Source organism: Macaca nemestrina, chromosome 5 (genome assembly GCF_043159975.1).
Source record: "Macaca nemestrina isolate mMacNem1 chromosome 5, mMacNem.hap1, whole genome shotgun sequence".
Taxonomy (NCBI): Eukaryota; Metazoa; Chordata; class Mammalia; order Primates; family Cercopithecidae; genus Macaca; species Macaca nemestrina.
The window spans coordinates 157,744,475-157,765,503 of NC_092129.1; the positions used below are offsets into that span (position 1 = coordinate 157,744,475).

The following is a 21,029-nucleotide window of genomic DNA, read 5'->3' on the forward strand; positions in this document are numbered from 1 at the left end:
AGTCAGGGCAGGTGCAGCCCTTGATCATGTTTCTTCATACATCACATATATAGAAAATGATGACTAGGCTTCCGTCTTGGTTTTAGTATGGTAATGTGGAAAGTTAAAAAAAAAAAAAAAGTTCATCTCCAACTCAGGCATCTCTGGATCCAATTGGTTTTTGTTTTGCAGGGGCTGGGGTTGTTCCTGGAAAATTTTTGAAACAACAAAAACTCAGGGTGCAACAGTTACAAATGGGTACTTTTTCTGCAGTGACCTGGGGATCCTGGGTTACACTTATCCCACAGATGAGGCTCAGAGAAATTAAGTATCCAGCCCAGTCACTTAGAGATGAACAGATTGCTGATATTTAAAGCCAGATCTGTCTCATGCTGAAGTTTCTGTTCATAACTGCTGTGTTGTGCAGGATAATAGAGAAAATAGTGAACTATTTCTCAGACTATAGATATTATAAAATAAATACTTCATGAAGAAAAACATTTTGACTTTATGAAAGTAATGTTGGAAGGAGTTATGCCACTTGCTATTTGTGAGTGTGGGGACCAAGGCTTTTCTTTTGGCCCTCTGAAGTTTCACTGAAAAAGCAACTCACAAAAGGCAAATTAGTTGCAGAAAAGGCATACAAATTTACTTAATGTGTATATGCAGGAGGCTTCAGAATGAAAACTCAACCCCTCAATGAGTATAGAAGCTTGTATATCATCTTGAGGTTACAGAAAGAATGGGGGCTAGGATCCTGGCAAAACAGGTTATGGAAGCAGGATGAAGAGGAATTCTGTTGAGGGGCAATAAATAATTTCTAGGGAGAATCCAATGTGTTTGAAGAACACATTGGTGTGGGACAAAGTCTGTTGGGCCCGCAGAGTGGACAATGGTTTTTGACAAAAATCTGTTCAGGTTTCTGGACAGACTTTAGTCTTCCTTTCTACTATATTGTTACTGGGGGTCCCAGTTACCCCTAAAGGGGCTCTTTTCTGTGTGGTGTCCAGAAACCAATACACAAAACCAAGTGTCAAGCAGTGCAGGCTTTGTCTAATGACCATGGAGTTGGGGAAGTGGGAGTATAGCTTACAAATAACTTTCCAACCCCTGAGAACTGGGAAGTCACAGATGCACGGTATCTTACTTAGTAAAGGGGCTGGGCATTAAGAGCAAGGGAAGGAATATTCCTGCTTTTTCTTGGGAAGGGATGAAGATTTTCTTGGAATCAAGGAGCCTCTTCTTTTTTGTCCTTTTTTGGTCTCTTCCAGTCATTGTCATGGTGATTGTCAATCGTCATGGTGCACATGCAAATGTCATTTAGCACGGAAATTGGATTAGAATGAAGCTAGGGGTTCTTCAGGGGATGAATAAGCTGCCTAAGAAGAAATCCATGATCACAGACATCCTGTTTCCTAAAAATAAGCAGAGTTAAGCTGAATAGGAATTTAGGTATATCACATACACCTTGCATTGGGCAACAAAAGCAGAATAGGGGTCCAGCTAAGTCTTGCAGGCATTGCAAGTGCAACAAATTCCCTTTTTAAATGTTCATGCCTCATTCTTGAGGGGTGCTGAAGGGCAAAGTCTATTTTCTGTAGCTTCTTTATGCTAAGTTTGGGCGTAGGTAAGTATCCTGTTAAAGGACTGAAACTCTTCCCTGTCATTTTCAGATAGGTTTGATTCTCTCCTGGCTATAGGCTTAGCTGTTTGTACCCCTGAGTAGCCCAACATTAGAAGGTTTACGGCTTTTAGGCTTTTTGCAACAAACTTGGTGACAGAGTTCAGAAGTCAGGGACCCAAAATTAAAATGGTTACTGCTGTGACAATTACTGAGACAATGGGGCTTCGTCATGGTCCCAGCCACCCTAATTAATCATTAGCTATCCTGCCTAGGATGGGTGAAGAGGGGTCTCCCTTTGTCTTGTCCAGTATGGCTATATTTTAATAACAGATTTCTAAATTTTCTTCAACTTGGCCAGAGGTATTTATATAGAAGCAATATTCCTCTCTTCACATGGTACATGTGTCCCTGCCTCTGCTGTGAGTACATCTAGAGTCATTTGTTTTTGTAGCATTGAAGTAGGAGTTCAAGTCTGTCTGTTGAGCATCCAGAGTATTGACTCTAGCTTTCTGTGGTTGTTGAATATGGATTGAGATGTTTTTAATGGACTTCTCTAGGTCACCTATCCCTAGACACCAGAAAATGCTTTGGTATAGGGAGTGCCCTATACCACTTCTACTAATAATTAGATTAGAGGTAGCTAAGGGCCCAAAGTGGAGTTGGTCTGGATCATATAGGTTCCTTTCTCCACAGCCTTGGATCCTGTGATATTTAAAGCAGTGGAAAGGAATACCCTAAGATTAAATACTTTCCCTGAGGACCCTAGATGAGATGTATTGATGCAAACTCCCTTCTAACACTGAGAGATAGTAATAAAGAGGTTTATGCCACATAACCAAAGGTTTCCAGTTCCTTTTAAAGACATTGCAGATCAGATGTGGTGGCTCATGCTTGTAACCCCAGCACTTTGGGAGGCCGAGGCAGGAGGATCACTTGAGCTCAGCAGTTCAAGACCAGCCTGGGCAACATAGTAAGACTCCATCTATATTTTATGAAAGAAAAAGAGAGAGAGGAGAAAAAGAGACAGAAGAGAAAAAGGAAGAGAAAGAATGAAGAAGGAAGGAAGGAAGGAAGGAAGGAAGGAAGGAAGGAAGGAAGGAAGGAAGGAAGGGAGGGAGGGAGGAAGGAAGGAAGGAAGGAAGGAAGGAAGGAAGGAAGGAAGGAAGGAAGGAAGGAAAAAGAGAAAGAACAGCTGTTGCAGTGGTAAGCCCTTGTAACCAGGCATGGAAGTGGGAGGCATGTAACCCTATGGACTCCAGGTCTTTTTCAGGGTCCCATGCATCCTGGGGTCAAAATTTGAGGACATGCCATGAAAAATAATCATTAATAATTGTATTTGTGCTCCCGCTTTTGGTGGCACCTGCAGTGAACAATCACCACCTGGGCTTGTTCTCCTACAGGCTGGTTCTGTTATTTAAAGTCCAATAGCTTTAAAAATGACAGCACCATTCTGACCTGTTTGTTATCAGATGTTAACATGCCCCTTTCCTTCCAAATAGCTCCATGTGTGTAGCATAGAGTAGGCATACTTGGAATTTGTGCATACACTGATAATTTTTCCTTCCCCCATCTCCAGCAGCCAGGTTAGTGCAGTAAGTTCTGCTTTTTGAGAACTTGAGAGCATCCCGTTGGGAGGACATGGGCCTCTATAACTTTGGTGAGACAGACAATAGCATAACCTGTCCTCCTCTGTCCCCTTTGCATACAGTTACTCTCTTCAGTCAACCATTCGGCTTCTGCATTTTCAATGGGCTGGTCTACTGGACTATACTTCTTCCATCACTTCTAGACAGTTGTAGAATAAATGCCCATCCTTAGATGGAAATAGGGTGGTAGGGTTCTAATTATGACACACCTTTAAAATGTTGGGGGGTTATCAATAAGCATTACTTATAACTGGAGGGTCCTGCCCCGGGGATAGCCATTCTGCCTCCCCCTTCTTTTTCTTTAATGAGAGTTTGGGTATGGTGAGGAGTCCAGATAGTTAAGGGCTGCCCAAAGGTTAGCTTCTCTGTCTCCTTCAGGAGGAGGGCTGTAGCTGCCACTGACCAGAGGCAAGATGGTTTGCTTTTAGCAAGCAGGTCCAATTGCTTAGAAAAGTAGATCACCACCTGAGGCAGAGGGGCTAGCACCTAATACCCCTAGGGATATTCCTTCTCCTCTCATGGACATAAGGATGGAAGGGTTTGCTTACAGCTGGTAGGGCTGATGCTGGGGCCGTCATAAGCTGGGTCTTAACCTCTTGGACTGCTTGGTTGCATTCTACCATCCATTTAAAAGGGCCCATGTCCTTTCCTTTTGATTGTTTATACGAGGGGTGGACAATGAGGCCAAAATCAGGAATGCAGAGGTGGCAGAACCAGGCCATTCCCAGGAACCTTCAGCGTTGCTTCTGGGTCCTTGGTGCTTATAGTTGGCATATTACCTCCCATCTGTCTTGGGACAAACGTTGTTCTCCTTCTAGGAGGGACCCCAAATAGGTAACCTGCTGCTAAGAAATCTGTGTTTTTCCCTGGGAGACCTTATAATTTCCCTTTCTGCTAAGAAGTTGAAGACTAGCATGGTATTCTGATCTGAAATTTGTCTGGAGGGGCTGGAAATAAGAATGTAGTCCGTGTCCTGGAGGAGGGTTCCCTGTTCCAAGGTCAGGTCCTCCAGAACTCTGTCTAAGGCCTCTCTAAATATTGTGGGTGACTTCTTGAGCCCTCGGGCTGTATTACAGTTCATCTTAGCTGCTGTTTTTTGCCTGTCTGGGAATCCTGCCACTCAAAAGCAAAGAGGAGCTGAGAGTCTGGTCTGCAGGATACAGAAAAAGGCATCTTTTAGACATAGGACTGAGTACCATGTCTAACTAGGGGCAGCGTGGACAGTAGGGTGTAAGGTTTAGCAACCACTGGGTATATGTCTTCTGCGACCTTATTAATTGCCCTAAGATTTTGTACTAGTCAGTATTTTAAATTTGGCTTCTTAACAAGAAGGAGGGGAGTATTGTAAGGGGATTGACAAAGCTTGAGTAGGCCTTGCTTAAATAAATTGTCTATGACAGGCTTAATTCCCAAAGTTCCTCCTGGTTCAAGGGGTATTGCCTCTCATTTGGGTAGGGACATCCTGGTTTCAGCTTGATAATCACAGGGGTCTAGTCCTGGCCCTTCCAACTTCCTGGGTCGTCCATACTTGAGGATCCATCTCAGGTAAGTCAGGTCCTCTGACTGACCTGCCCTTCTCAGGAGGTAGGAAGGCCAGGGCCTACAGATGGCCCCTATTTTCAAGAATTTCAATTTTCAATTCCTTTCCTTTTAAGTATATGGTTACCCTCAGCTTGTGCAACAGGTCTTGCCCTAATAGTGTGAAACAGGACACTCAGGCAAAGAGGAAAGCATGTGACATCACTGACCCATCTAAATCACATTCTAATGGTTCCATGAAGAATTTGTTCTGTGATTTCCCTTCTACTCCCACAATAGTGCATTTATTTTTGCATAAACTTCCTTGCTGGGTATTCAAGACTAAGTGGACAGCCCCTGTTCCAACTAAGATTTTCTCCCCTCTTACGGTTAAGGTCAGCTGGGACTCCTCCAGGGAGACTTGCAGGGCTGTGTGAGGAGCCTCCTGGCTCCTTTCAGCAGCCTTGCTCGGCTACTTGCACCATCTGCCTGGGCAGGGCATGGTCTTGCCACTCTAGCAACTTCCACTAATTTCACTGGGGACATTCCCCTTTCCAGTGACCCTCTTCCTTTGCATATGGCACACTGCTTAGAGCCTAGCCTCCGAGATCTCCCTAGTCGGGGTTTCCAGTGACTTTAGGGGAGTTGCAGGGCCTTTTCTTGGTGGGCCCCATCTGGGTTTCCTACTGATTCAGGAGGGTGAGAGCCAAAATACTGGCTGTCTTCTTGGCCCTCTTGTCCTCTTTGGTATCAGCCTCTGCATCTCTGTTGTTGAACACCCAGAAGGCAAGTTCCACCAGCGTGTGGGAGAGAGTTGTTGGCTCTGTCTAGTTATACTTTTTGTAACTTTTTTCTAATATCGGGGGCACGCTGAGATACGAAATGGGATTATTAAGACAGCCACCCCTTCTGCCCCCTTGAATGAATTGGGGTCAGTGCTGGCGTAGATAGGAAGACATTCCCTCAAATCTCACTATGAAGATAGATTGTCTCTCCTGGGGTCCTTTATTACTCTCCTTTAGCTAACTTCAGTTGGTAGATTTCTTTCCTGTGGTCTCTATTTTTTTAATCCTAACACTCTACAGGGACTGAGTCGTGCCCTTCCTGTCCCTGTCTCAGGGTCCCAAAGGCAGCCAAGGTCTGGTGTAGCCTCATTCCTTGGTCTTTTAAAAGGGTGGCTTGCCTTGTCCCTGTGGGCTCCATCCACTTCCTCGCTAGCCTTTTTGAGAACAGAGCTTTGGTTTTTCTGTTTTCTTGTTTTTGTTTTTGTTTTTTTCCTCCTGAGAGGTGAGAACAATGTTCAAAAGGGATTGGATACCTGCCTAGTTGGGGTCATGGGTCTGAAAATACCCTAAATGAGGTTTTGAAGACCCTCAGGATCTCTTTCTAGTCATTTAGAATGAGGCTTCCAGTTATAAAGATCTGAAATTGTGAAGGGAACATGTACAGTAACCATCCCTCCTTCCCTATTGGAGACCTGCAGGAGGGGAGAGGTAAGATGACTCACCCTGGGTACTGTCCCGGCTGACTCCCTGAGAGGAGTCCAAGGATGATGAAAGAGGGTGTGTTGCCTGCAGGTAGGGGCTATTATTCCCATTTGATAGATGAAGAGGCAGCTTAAAACCCTCCCTAACCACTTCCCTCTCCCCTGCCCCTTTTTATCCTTCTTCCATGCCTATGCTTAATTTTTCTCCATAACATTTAAGTCATCATCTGACATTATATTTGTTACTTATTTTCTCTCTGTACCATTAGCGTGCCAACTCCTTGAGAATGCACTTCTGTTGAGTTTTGCATACTGCTCTGTCCCTTTGCCTCTGTGGTTGAGCTCTGACATGCTTAGACAGCATGCTTTTTGGTGACACACTATTCAGAGACATGAGAATTAACATAGAAATGCATTTAAAGAGACTGTGAAATGTAGCTCACACTTGTAATCCCGGCAGTTTGTGAGTCTGAGATGGGAGGATCGCTTAAGCCCAGAAGTTTAAGATCAGCCTGGGAAGACCCTGTCTACGAAAAATTAAAAAAAAAAAAAAAAAAAAAAAATTTAGCTGAGCATGGTGGCTCATGCCTATACTCCCAGCTACTATGGAGGCTGAGGTGGGAGGATCACTTGAGCCCTGCAGTTTGGAACTTCAGTGAGCTGTGATTGTGTCACTGCATTCCAGCCTGGGCAACAGAGGCTTGGTTTTTGAGACCCTGTGTCAAAAAACAAGGCTGGGCTTGGTGGCTCATGCCTATAATTCCAGTACTTTGGGGAACCGAAGTGGCTGGATCATTTGAGGCCAGGAGTTCAAGACCAACCTGGCCAAAATGGTGAAACCCTGTCTTTACTAAAAATATAAAAAATTAGCCAGGTTTGGTGGCGCATGCTTGTAATCCCAGCTACTTAGGAGGCTGAGGCACGACAACCGCTTGAACTGGGGAGGTGGAGGTTTCAGTGAGCCAAGATAGCACCATTGCACTTCAGCCTGGGCAACAAGAGTGAAACTCTGTCTCAAAACTAAACTAAAATGTAGTAAATGTTCATTAGTCTGTACACTTGCTCCAATATTTCTCTTTATTTTGTCATATATAAAGTATGTTTTGTTAAAAATAACACTTCAGATTGAAAATAATATGTGGACAGCAATTACTGCTTACTGCTTAACTGGGCTGTTACTGTGAGGGAAACATGAGCCAGTATCTGTGACACACTGTAAAATGTAAAGTACCCTACAACTGTCGCTAACTGCTGTCCAGAGAACTGTTTTTCCCCTTAAGTAATTTGCTTTCCCTTCTCCCCTGCTCCTTTCATTTCTCATTCCTCCTTCTCTCCCTCCTACTCCATCCTTCTCCTCCATCCCCCTCCTCCCTCTCTCCTCTCCCTCCTCCTACTCCTCACCTTTTCTCTGCTCTCTCCTCTTTCCCCCCACAAGTCCTCCTCGTCTCCTCCTCGTTCCCTCACTCTAGCATCTCCTCTCCTCCCTCCCTCTCTCTGTTCCTCTCCATCCCTCCTTGCCCGTCCCGTCTCCTCCCTCCTCAGCTTTTTCCCTCCTCCCGCCTCTTCGATCTCATTTCTCGGTAGTCTGTCTCTCTGTCTGTCTCTCTGTCTGTCTCTCTCTCTCTCTCTCTCTCTCTCTCTCTCTCTCTCTCTCTCTCAGCTTCGCCGCCCCCTCGTGGCCGATTTGTATCACTGCATGTGCCGTGGGCCCGAGAAAGTCTCACCCTCTCAACCCCTGCCAATGCAGGGGCCTATGGATGGCAAGCTGAAGGCTGTGCACAGCAGGGAACCTCAAAAGCTGAAATGCACATGTTTTGCTCCTAGAAACGTTGCCAGGCGTGGTGGCTCACGCCCGTAATCCCAGCACTTTGGGAGGCCAAGGTGGGCTGATCACGAGCTCGGGAGTTCAAGACCAGCCTGACCAGTAAAAATACAAAAATTAGCCGGGCGTGATGGCGTGTGCCTGTACGTTTATATGAATACAAACTGAGCTTTATTTCCATCCTCAGTCCCTTCCCGCTTAATGGCATATCCTTCATCTTAGTCAAACCAGGCTACTCCTGAGTCAATGGTCTTCCTCCTAGTCAATTCAGGGCTTTACTGATTAATTCTGGGCTCCTCCTTTTCCTCAGATGGTATCTCAGTTTGGACATGAAGAGAAGACCGCTGCTGTGTCCACGCATGGAGAAGAATTGCTGGCCCTCCCTGGTCGTCTGTCCACTAGGGCATCTGCCTCTGCGTTCTTGTGCCCTGGTTTCTGATTGCAGAACCACTAAAATCCTGGCTTCTTTCCTCAACATCCTGGAGAGGTATCCTCAGCCTCTGAACCCGTCAGCCACATTCACACCCAGAGGAAGCAGGAAGCATCCACAGCTTCCCCTACACCCTACAGCTCTGCCTTGGGTCCTCCCAAAGCTATATCCAAATAAGGTTGCATTCTGAGGTACTAAGATTAGGATTTCAACATATGAATTTTGGGGGACACAAAACTGAATCCATAAAAAGGTGGTTCGAATCCTTTTAGAAAACATGTTCCGAAAGTCCACGTATCTACGAATTTTTGAAAACTAGAAGATGATTTTGAATTGAGCCTGCTATTAAGAGAGACTTCATTTAAAGACTGAAAATAAACATCTTCTACAAGAATGATTTATTTTGTGCATTCCTAAACAATGATCAGCATATGGTAGTTGCTGAAGTATGCCATTGTTTCTATAGGAAATCTAGACATTTTAGTTACTTGGGGATGGAAATGGGAAAGTCATTTTCTTTGGAAGAGTAACTAGGAAGGAACCCAAAATAAGGGTATTGTCAAGGATAATTCACCAGATGGAGAAGGTCTTGTTAATTTCTTTCTTAAAGCATCCCCCTTTACTGTCTGAGAAACTTGTCTTCCTATCTTCACCCATGGAGGAAGAAACTCAGTCAGTCCTGTGTTTCTTGCTGAATTCACCAGATCTCAGAAATTCTGTTTCAGTTGTCTGTTAAGGAAGACCTCTATAGATTTAACTTGGTTGTGATACCCTCTTCTCTGGAAAGTCTCATCTCTGAGCTCTTTAGTTGAATATTGTGACTACCACACATGAGAGAAGGGAGGGGTATGAAAACCAAAGTTAGTGAGGAGTGGTAGGTATGGGAGAACAGGGTTGGGGCTCAGAAGCCCTAAATTCTGTCATGAACTGAATCCATACCCTGGAGTGTCAGACTGATTTATTGGCTTAAACAATAATGAAGAGTTTTCTCAATTCATAAGATGTTCTCGGGTAGGACATGGAGAGACTCTAGTGAGGTGGCATGCCACAGTCATTCTCCCTCCTCCTAGTGATCTTTTCTGTATTGTAGAGGCAGGAAAACAAAAAACTACATCTCTTAGTTTCTCAGGCAGTCGTGATTTGGAAGAAAAATGTAGCTTAAACAAACTATATCTAGCAAATCAGATGTAGTCACATGGAATTTGGAGGATAGAAATGAGGCGGGGACTGCATTTCTGCAGTTTCAACTGTTGTTTGGTTCTCCTGTGTACTGTTGTTAGCAGTCTCCAGTGACCCATAATGGATTTTTAAGACTTGAGAGGCAGGCCATAAGGCATCTGTTTTACTGGTGTTTATGCAGGTGCTGCATGGTTCTGGAGCTGGCAGCAGGTGGGAGATTTCTGACCGTGGCGGTTTTCTTGGTTGTGGCAGTGATGCTGTAGTCTGTGGTGGTGACACTGTAGTGATTTTAGACGAGCCAGCAGCTCCCTCAGTGGTCCAGTTCTGCAGTGTGGCATTGGAAGTCAATCTGAAGGCTCAACATAGAAATGTTACAAAATTTCTTGTAAAAAATCTTTTCCTGATCTTGCAAGATGGCAGGTGAAAAAGTTGAGAAGCCAGATACTAAAGAGAAGAAACCCGAAGCCAAGAAGGCTGATGCTGGTGGCAAGGTGAAAAAGGGTAACCTCAAGGCTAAGAAGCCCAAGAAGGGAAGCCCCATTGCAGCGGCAACCCTGTCCTTGTCAGAGGAATTTGCAGGTATTCCTGATCTGCCATGTATTCCAGAAAGACCATGTACAAGAGGAAGTACTCAGCCGCTAAATCCAAGGTTGAAAAGAAAAAGGAGAAGGTTCTTGCAACTCTTACTAAACAGTTGGTGGTGACAAGAATGGCGGTACCCGGGTGGCTAAACTTCACAAAATGCCTAGATATTATCCTACTGAAGATGTGCCTCGAAAGCTGTTGAGCCACGGCAAAAAACCCTTCAGTCAGCACGTGAGAAAACTGCGAGCCAGCCTTGCCCCCAGGACCATTCTGATCATCCTCACTGGACGCCACAGGGGCAAGATGGTGGTTTTCCTGAAGCAGCTGGCTAGTGGCTTGTTACTTGTGACTGGATCTGGTCCTCAATCGAGTTCCTCTACGAAGAACACACCAGAAATTTGTCATTGCTGCCTCAACCAAAATCGATATCAGCAATGTAAAAATCCCAAAACATCTTACTGATGCTTACTTCAAGAAGAAGAAGCTGCGGAAGCCCAGACACCAGGAAGGTGAGATCTTCGACACAGAAAAAGAGAAATATGAGATTACAGAGCAGCGCAAGATTGATCAGAAAGCTGTGGACTTAGAAATTTTACCAAAAATCAAAGCTGTTCCTCAGCTCCAGGGCTACCTGCGATCTGTGTTTGCCTTGACGAATGGAATTTATCCTCACAAATTGGTGTTCTAAATGTCTTAAGAACCTCATTAAATAGCTAACTACAAAAAAAAAAAAAAAAAAAAAAAAAAAGTAAAGAAAAAAAACCTTTTCCTGTGTAAACAATCTGAAGTGCGTTCGATTGTTTGCATTATAACCCTGACAACACAGAGGGCAATTCCAATGTATCCTCATTAAAGACCCAGATTCTTTCCATCTTTACATTTTGCAAGGTTAATGTAATGCATCAGCTTAGCTCCCTTCATGGTCACAAGATGGCTACGATTGTCTCTAGGATCATATCCAGGCATAGTAACACCCACAGAGGAATTTGTTTGTTTTCATTGGTTTGTTAACTGTAGTATCCCTTGGGTCTAGAAAAGTGCTTCGCACATATTAGGCCAACAATAAATATTTGTTGAATGAATAAATGAATGGATGGATGGATCACTGATCTAGAACCACAAAAGAGCTTGTTTACTTTTCTGCTGACTGGCCTACCCTCCCTGCAAAATGGAAAGAATGTTTTTTCTAAAGTAACATACATATACACATACACAAAAGTTGAGTTTTCATATCCTAATACTTTGTTTCTAACAATGCAACTCAAACTCAATTAAGGAGAAGAAAAAAGGAATGTATCATACTATTACAAGGATACAATGGGGACTGTGGAGCTCAAGCACAGAGCTCCAGCTGGGCCTCATCACAGCTGGGAAAGTGAGCAGAGGGAGTGAAGATGACAAGCAGAGGAGTCAGCTGGAACTAGGGGACACCCCAAGTTCAGGTATCCCACAGGCTGTGACCTTGGGCAACAGTATGTTTTGGAAGTTTCTGAACCTTTCTGCTTACTGATACCTGTGCTAACACCAGAATAAGAAAGAAATTCTGGAGATGCATCTGATGCCAAGGGGAACAGCTGCCTCTGTCTGCAAGAAAACACCTTCCTCTGGTGCAAAGGCCTGAACTCTTTTTTTCTTTATATTTTCTGCTACATTTTTGGATTTGCAGGTCCTCCTATGTCTTTCATAACTGCTCTTATAGTGCAGCCATAGATGAATGGACATGGCTATGTCCCGGTAATACCTTATCTATGGGCAATGAAATTGGAATTTCATATAATGTTGATGTGGCACAGATGATTATTCTGCTTTTAATTTATATTCAGCAATCTAAAAATGTAAAAACAGCTGTAGGCAGTACAAAAACAGGTAGTAGGCCACATCTGGCCTGCAGGCATGTTTCCTGACCCTTGATCTACCCTAATGACTGTTGGATATTTGAGATGTTTTCTGAGGCCTGGTTTTTCAACTCTACAAAAAAAGTTTTTAAAAGTTTTTTGCTCAAAGAAAGGAAATCTAGTGAAGTAACTGACCTTTAGCTTATCATGGCCTGGCTTTTTTGTTAAAGTGTTTTATATTGAATACAAACCAACAAAAATCCTATTACTAAACCATCAAACTGTCCTACTATTAAAATGCCACTCTTTCATAAGTGAATTACTACTGTTTTTATACCTGGGATATGGAATGTTTTATATACTTGATAATTATGTCTTAGAAAAGAAAACTTTTTGGCCGGGCGCTGTGGCTCATGCCTGTAATCCCAGCACTTTGGGAGGCTGAGGTGGGTGGATCACTTAGGTCAGGAGTTTAAGACCAGCCTGGCCAACATGGTGAAACCCCATCTTTACTAAAAATGCAAAAATTAGCTTGGCGAGGTGGCGTGCACCTGTAATCCCAGCTACTCAGGAGGTTGAGGCGGAAGAATTGCTTGAACCCACGAGGCGGAGGCTGCAGTGAGCCGAGATTGGGCCACTGCACTCCAGCCTGGGCAACAGAGGGAGAAAAAAAAAAAAGAAAAGAAAAGAAAACTTTTTTTAACTGAGTATTTGTAATTTGTTGTTCCCTGTGATTTTATGCTATAAAACTTAGGCACTTCTATAAATACATATTAAATATAACCCTGTGTTATACTGGAGTTCTTATGATTAGAATCTGCATATTAGAAGGAATTAGTTCAAAGAGCAAACTCTAATGAGAAGACTCATTTATACATTCATTAAAACATTTTTATTATTATCAATTTATTATTATTATTATTATTTTGAGATGGAGTCTCCCTCTGTTACCCAGGATGCAGAGCAATGGCATGATCTTGGCTCACTGTAGCCTCCACCTCCTGGGTTCAAGTGATTCTTGTGCCTCAGCCTCCTGAGTAGCTGGGACTATAGGTGCATGCCACTTTGTCTGGCTAATTTTTGTATTTTTAGTAGAGAAGGGGTTTTACCATGTTGGCCAGGTTGGTCTTGAACTCCTGACCTCAAGTTATCCACCCGCCTTGGCCTCCTGAAGTGCAGGGATTATAGGCATGCTCCCGCCTGCATTAAAACATTTTCAGTAGATTTAATACTTTGATCATAATTGGGAGGTGTCGATCAAGTTGTCTTGTAAATCAAGTTGGCTTTTTGTTGTCAGATTCATTCCCCATCCTTCCTCTGCTCTGAGCATCCTTACCTTCTGGCTTCTGGGTAGGGTTAGCCAATGGAAGAATGACAAAAGGTTGGAATTCAAGAGGAACTCTGAGGCCAGGATATTCTTTCTTTCTGCTTCCTGTAGCATTGCCTACAATAGCTGCATCCATTTCAAGGTTTGAGATTCTCCCCTTGGAATTCTAGCTCCTGATGGGTCATTTCCTGCGGACCACTGTCACCCTTCTACCTCCCACTCTGGGCTCTAACATGGGCTCTTCCCGCTGCCCCTCCATCCTTATGGGTGATAATAGCTTCTTGTTGTGGCTATTTTAATCTCTGGGTTACCCATCTGTGAATTCTTATCTTGGCAGCCAGTTCATTTTGCTCTTTGTGACGATGTCTTATAAGTTCAGCCTAGATCATCTGCTCCTTGCAGGAAGGTAAAGTGATCTCTTGTATGAAATCTTATCTCAAACAAGAGGCTCCCTAACTCTTCAGTTTAAACTTTAATTTTCTCTTCTGTAAAATGAAACTACTGACACTGTTAAAGTCTGCTGACCAAAGACCTCTAGGAACACACCTGTGGTCAAACAAAGCTAGGTTTATTAAACTTGCTACAGCAAGAGAGAATGAACACTAGTGGACTAGTAAGGCATCTAGGTAAGGGGGGGTTGGGAGAAGCTTACTATTCTAAGGAGAGTGTAAGGGAATCAAATATCAGCTCTGGACTGGGTGTGGTCAGGAAGTGGAGCAGTTCAGTAACTGAGTGTGAGTCACTTTTTTGAATTTTTATTTAGGAGGCAGGAGAAGAATTAAAGTGGGGCTGGGGATGTCATTGGTAAGAAATCACAGTCACTCTACTATCCTGGAAAAGGGGTATTTACTTTTTTTTATGGGTGTAGAGTGTCCTTATTTCTTTCCTGTGTCATATGTAGTTATGGATTGATCTTGTCTTCATCTTGTTCCACCTCAGGTAACACAACGGCCTTGTGTGATCATTGTTTATACTGTGCAACAACATAAACAAAAACAATTTTTTTGTGTGTCAAAATTGTGTATGTTCAATTGCCCTAGCTTTTAGTTTCTACATGTTGGGCAATTTTTTACATTTTCAGCACCAACCTCACAGGCTTATTGTAAAGATGGAATATATAATATGTCAGCATATAAAAATTCAGATAAATATTATTGGCACATAATAAATGCTTAATAAACATCAGTGCTATGGTTTGGATGTGGTTTGTTAGACCCCACCAAGTCTCATGCTGAAATGTGATCCTGATATTGGACGCAGTTCCTTGGGGGAGGTGTTTGGATCATGGGGGCAGGTGCTTCATGAATGGTTTGGTGCTATTCTCACTGGAGGGAGTGAGTTCTGACTCTTCGTTCTCACAGCACTGGTTGTTAAAAAGAGCCTGGCATCTCCTTCTCTTTCGTTTTCTCTGTCTCACTATGCGATCTCCACATACTGGCTTCCCTTCACCTTCCACCATGAGTGGAAGCTTCCTGAGGCCCTCATCAGAAGCAGATGCTGGTGCCATACTTCTTGTACATTCTGCAGAACCACGAGCCAAATACACCTCTTTGCTTTAAGATTACCCAGCCTCAGTTATTCCTTTGTAGCAACACAAACAGACTAAGACACTTAGTTTATTCTAAGTGTCATTACTGTTGAGAAAACTATAGACTAGACATTGGTGGTACAATAGAGCCCCTTGTACTGGCTCACAGGAGCCAACTATGCACATCTCTTCCCAATTTAACATTCAGTGACTCTGCATCTGTAGTTTGAATCAGTTATGGTGAGAGAATTTGGAAGCATCACTTGCTAAGATAGCGTCTTTCCCTCAAGAGTTGATCGTTAAACATTTACCAGTACACCCATCTGGGAATGACCAAGACAGTAAGGAATTCAACAAAAAACAAATGTGGGATTGAAATTTACTAATTTCTTAAAAAATAAATTTAAAAATATATTTACTTTGATGAGAGTGGGAAGAAATCTGAGTCAAGCTAAAATAAGATTATACCTAGAATGAAGTCCACATTAATATAACATTTTTAAGGTAGTATTGCGTTTACTCTTTTTTTTTTTTTTTTTTGAGACGGAGTCTTGCTCTGTCACCCAGGCTGGAGTGCAGTGGCGCGATCTCAGCTCACTGCAACCTCTGCCTCCCAGATTCAAGCGATTGATTCTCCTGCCTCAGCCTCCCGAGTAGCTGGGATTACAGGTGCGTGCCACCACACCCGGCAAATTTTTTTTTTTTTGTATTTTTGGTAGAGATGGGATTTCACCGTGTTAGCCAGGGTGGTCTCGATTTCCTGACCTCATGATCCGCCCACCTCAGTCTCCCAAAGTGCTGGCATTATAGGCGTGAGACACTGCACCCAGCTTTCTTTCTTTCTTTCTTTTTTTGAGACAGGGTCTTACTTTGTCACCCTGGTTAGAGTGTGCAGTGGCACGATTTTGGCTCACTACAATCTCGACCTCCTGGATTCAAGCAATCCTTCTACCTCAGCCTCCTGAGTAGCTAGAACTACAGGTGTGCACCACCATGCCCTACTAATATTTGTATTTTTTGTAAAGATGGGTTTGTGCCATGTTGCCCAGGCTGTTCTCAAACTCCTGGGCTCAAGGGATCTGTGTGCGTTGGCGTCCCAAAGTGCTTGGATTACAGGTGTGAGCCACCACGCTCAGCCTTGTATTGCATTTACTAAAGAGTATTATCTATTTATATATATCTGCTCAGCTTGGTTTTTTAAGGTGAGAAAGTAAAGTGCGGGAGATATCCTAATTAATTTATAAAACAATGGTGCATTATTAAATGAGATAATAATTTTTAGAATTTTGGAAAATTGTATTTTCTGCCATATGTTTATCATGTACATGTTAATGATTCTAGTTACCTTATTACATGGTGTTTTATGAGAAGACTGTAATTATGAGATTAGTTTATGCACTAAAACATGGGAGACAAATGAGCAAGGGGAAATAAAGCATTGTTATATTAGTTATGAATAGCAGCTAGTGATACCGTTAGCTATAACACTTGTGTTATTATATAATGGAGTTGCTATAACACAGCTTTAACTGTAAGTCTCAGTTTTTAAACTCAATAAATGCCTTTTTTCCCTCAGGCAACATCTAATGCAGGTTTTCTGGTTGGTCTTACCAGCAATCACCAAGAGATCATTGAGTGGCTTTGGCTCTAGGATCATGGAGTTCTCCACTGGATTTTCAGCATTTGACCAACAGAAAGAGAAAGGAACACTCCTGAGAAGTTTTCCTAAACCAAGACTTCTTCCCACATTTCATTGTCCGTATCTCAGCCACATGGCCACATCTAAGTACAAGGGAGGCTGGGAAATGTAGATTAGCTGTGTTTCTGATGGGAAAAGAAACAGACCTTCATAATTTTTTTTTTTTTTGACAGGATCTCGCTCTGTCACCCAGGCTGGAGTACAGTTGCATGATCTTGGCTTACTGCAATCTCCACCTCATGGGCTCAAGTGATTCTTGTGCCTCAGCCAGCCACCGAAGTAGCTGGACTCACAGGCACACCTGGCTAATTTTTGAATTTTTGAGTAGAGGTGGGGTTTTATCATGTTGTCCTGTCTGGTCTTGAACTCCTGACCTCAAGTGATCCACCCGCCTTGGCACCCCAAAGTGCTGGGATTATAGGAGTGAGCCACCATGCTGGGCCCAGATTAGCTGCTATGTTAGAAACAATTCATTATAAATAACCAGACAGAAATCTGCTGTGCTGTGAATCACCATTAAATACCAATTAAAATGAGCGAATAAACTTCTATAAGTTAAAGTATTTCACTGAGTTTTTCATTCCAGTCGCTGATCTAAATTGGTGATCATTTCCAGGTTTCTCCACAGCTGGATGCTGTCAATATCTTGTCCAATTTTAGCTGCAACCTGGGATGATGACCATTTTTACTTTTTTTTTTATCCTCGTTACAGAAAAATTCTAACATCTAAAATGATCAAATGTATTTAATTGTTTGCTAACACCAAAATGTAAATTTATGGAAGAAATCAAGAAATGATAAGTGTAAATTTTACTACATTCTCTGCTGAATGAGGCTGGTGGTGTGAGCAAATGCATTTAAGAATGTCACCAAACTTTAGCTGTGAGTGGTGGCCCTGTAGTCCCATCTACTAGGAAACCTGAGGCAGGAGAATGGCTTGAACCCTGGAGGTTGAGGCTTCAGTGAGCTGTGTTGGAGCCACTGCATGGTAACAGAGAGAGAGAGAGAGAGGCCCTGTCTCTGAAAACAAAACAAAACAAACAAACAAACACAAACAAACAAAAAAACAAAGTAAGAATTTCACCAAACTTTATAGTGATAGTAACATTTATTGAGAGCAATTGATGTGCCAAGCATTGTTCTAAGCATGTATAAACTCTTTTAGCGCACATTATGTAAATAAACTCACGACAATCCTGTGAGGTGGATATTATTGTTATTACAATTTGATAGATGAGAAAAGTATGTATTTCAACTTTCAGTCAACAGCAGATTCTCAGTCAACACTGGATTCTCTGGCAACACCAAATCTGGAATATCCTTTCATTCTGTAAGCTGCTGCAGATCCTCCTAAACCCTCGGTTATTTATATTCTGAAACGCCCGTTCATTTCGTTGCCCACTGCTTCTGATTCCCAACGCACCCCTCACCCAAGCCCCCTATCTCTTTCCACGAACCGGTAGAATGACTACCTTAGCTTGTTAACAGTCGAATAACAGCACACAACCTACCAAAGCTACTATGATATCTACAGGTCAAACACAAACTTCTTCAATTCAGTGTTTATGGTCCTTAATTGCCAGCTGGAGCCCTTGGGCTTTGGACGGATTTTTCAGAAGAAAGGGAAACCTTTCTCTAGTCCATAGCAAGCCGGGGACGGGGGGAAGGGTGGGGGGGTGGGGGGGTGGGGGGGTGGGGGGGAAGGGGGGGTGGGGAGGAAGGGGGGGCGGGGCGGCGGGGGGGACCTTAATTTTCAGTGAAAGATGCGTGTTTTATAGCAGTGGACCACTGTTTGGAATATCTTTTCCTAAGAGTTCAAAGCGGCCCCTGCATTATTTGCGGAGATCGTCTATATGTAAATTCGAGGTCCCCAGACAAACCCTGCTGACTTTAGAAAATTCCGATCTCTGGTTACCCAAGGCAGACTCTTTAACCAGCCAAACAAAACACAGTGCCAGAATAACCCACTCACTCCTGATGACAGGATTTCTTATTCTTTTTAGGGTCAGTTTCAGATCCAGTGATCTTGATTCTGAAGAATTGTCGGTGTATGAAATCAACTCTCTCATCAGCTGAGAACGGAGGCTACAGGGAGGCGCCTTTATCTCGCAGAAAAGATGCAGCACAAACAACCTGCCAGCCCTCGCGTGAATTCGTTAACGGAAACACTGGTTGTGACCTGCAGTCAACTTTGGAAACTAATTTAAAACTCACCTTGATCAGCGTTCCTTAATGAGGAGTCGGGGGAGGAAGGATCCTCATTATTCCCGCTTCACTACCTCCTCTCTACAACCCCATTCCAAAGCGACTGACCTTCAACAGAATGTATTTCTAAAAAGACAAAAACAACGAAACTCCCAAAACTTCCATATTTGGAATATACGGAGAAAACTAGGTAAGAAACGGAAGGATATAAACAAGAAAAGGTGAAAATGAAGCAATTCGGAGGCAGAGAAAATCAGTGATTGGGTGGACAGCAATTTTACCGAGAGGGCAGCTAGTCATTATTTTGTGTCTGTTAATAGCTGCCTGGTCTTCACCAGTACCAAAATTATTTTCATGAATCAGAATGACAGGTAAATAAAAAGTAAGTACCTCGTAGGCCTCGTGGCGCAACGGTAGCGCGTCTGACTCCAGATCAGAAGGTTGCGTGTTCAAATCACGTCGGGGTCAATGGTTTTTAGCTCCCTGGCTCAGATAACTGTATGGCCGGGAGTACATTACGTATTACAGGGGGGAAAAAGTTGCTTTTCCTGCTTCTCCTAGGCACTTGTATACTCAATTACTTTAGCCTCCTCAAAACGCCCCCCCTTCTCTTTTTTTAATAGGCAGATATACGCAGGAATATGTTACAGTATTTTGGGGCTTATTTCTGGGTTTATAGAGACGTTTTCACTCTTTTATTGCAAATATTCTGAATTATACTCTTCAGCAACTCATCCCTATTGTTAAACCCTCCTGGACTTCTCTCCATTCTCACTCCCACACCTGCGGCCTTATCTTTTCATCCATATCTGTCTCTCCAACCCTCGGAAGCTTAGCAGATCTTCGCAGAGACCTAGTCTGGTTTGAGTGGATGATCTAAGTTTACCTGCTTCATATTTGGATCAGCTCTTCCAGGCTAAAGCGATTCCATAGAATTTCCTTGGATCTCTACGATTTCCTCAACCCTCCCTGCAAATCACGGAAGAAGTCACTTGATTTCCAGAGGCAGAAAACCTGAATGCAGTTACTCTCCCAAATTCATACAGGGAATGAACCATTACATCAGAGAAGGCTAGATATTCCGTGAACTCCCTAATAGTAGTATCTGAAAATGTGCATGAATGTGCCGTTTTTTTCCCCACATGTGGCTCCAGACCCCCTACAGATTATGAATTAGCAAATTACAACATGGAAAAAAGGGAAAGTACGTTTATTTCTTCAGAAGTGTTTAAATTTCTATAACTTACAATAACTTTAAAACATGACATTTGAAATATTAGCAGACGTTCTGTTATGTATTTACTGTACACATTCACACAATACATAGTGACAGATATTACATAGGAGAAGTGTACCCCAAATAGCCTTTTTCCTATTTCTTATTTACTGTTTTCTTAGTAGTAGCCTAAGCCTATAGCCATATTACGAATAGATTACTGGTCTGGAAAAAAAAAAAGAAGAGAAAACATAATTTTGCGATTTGGAAACTTGACACACTAGAAAAAAGGTGATTATTAATTATGAGCCCACCTCTCAGTGTAGCAGAGTGGCGCAGCGGAAGCGTGCTGGGCCCATAACCCAGAGGTCGATGGATCGAAACCATCCTCTGCTAATCTGGATTTGTTTTTCCCCCTTCCAAAATACATCTACCTCATAGGAGGAGTAAACTGATATAATTTTCATGACACCGTAAGGGAACTTATCTTGATTTGCATCTCTCTCAGAGATCTGCATCTCTGGCTCCAACACATTACTATCCTAAATAGATTAAAAATAACAACAAAAGCAGTAGTTTTAGCTTTTATTGTTTGAGCGCTTAATAGGTATCATGCACTATTCCAAGTTCTGAATCATTTATTTTTCGCAATTATACGAAGTAAATACATGCTATTACTCTTACTTTACAAATGAGACAAATTGGGGTTTGTCTGCAAGTTGGGGTTTGCAGAGGTTAACTTGCCCGAAGTCATGCAGCTAGTAAATGGTAGAGCAAAGCTAAAGCTCTACACCGTTCTGCATAATTATAAACACTAACATTTACAGCGAACTTCAGACTTAATTTCAGCTATTCCTTCCGAGTTTTATTGGTAGGACACGAACTCACCTGTTATTAAATCCCTAGTAAAATGAGAGGTACAATATGTGACATATAGTGACATGTCCAGA

At 42.8% G+C, this 21,029-nt stretch overlaps 1 long non-coding RNA gene, 2 other non-coding genes and 1 pseudogene across 7 annotated transcripts in view; all 4 read left to right on the forward strand.

The window, feature by feature from the left end:
• Positions 1 to 10,095: 10,095 nt before the first annotated feature.
• LOC105482598 (large ribosomal subunit protein eL6 pseudogene) lies at positions 10,096 to 11,003 on the forward strand (annotated as a pseudogene).
• Positions 11,004 to 11,676: 673 nt separating this feature from the next.
• The window catches only part of LOC105482599 (uncharacterized), a 49,598-nt gene continuing 40,245 nt past the window's right edge, over positions 11,677 to 21,029 (forward strand). For 3 of the 5 annotated variants that reach the window (XR_011623949.1, XR_011623947.1, XR_011623948.1), the window contains exon 1: positions 18,392 to 19,053. This is a non-coding gene — a long non-coding RNA (uncharacterized lncRNA). Of the gene's footprint in view, positions 11,712 to 18,391; positions 19,054 to 21,029 lie in introns of those variants that run through there. The other 2 variants (XR_987725.2, XR_987724.2) reach the window with 2 other exon arrangements.
• Positions 19,260 to 19,331, forward strand: TRNAW-CCA (transfer RNA tryptophan (anticodon CCA)). Its single transcript has one exon. It is a non-coding gene; the product is annotated as a tRNA-Trp (tRNA).
• TRNAM-CAU (transfer RNA methionine (anticodon CAU)) lies at positions 20,404 to 20,475 on the forward strand. The gene has a single exon. It is a non-coding gene; the product is annotated as a tRNA-Met (tRNA).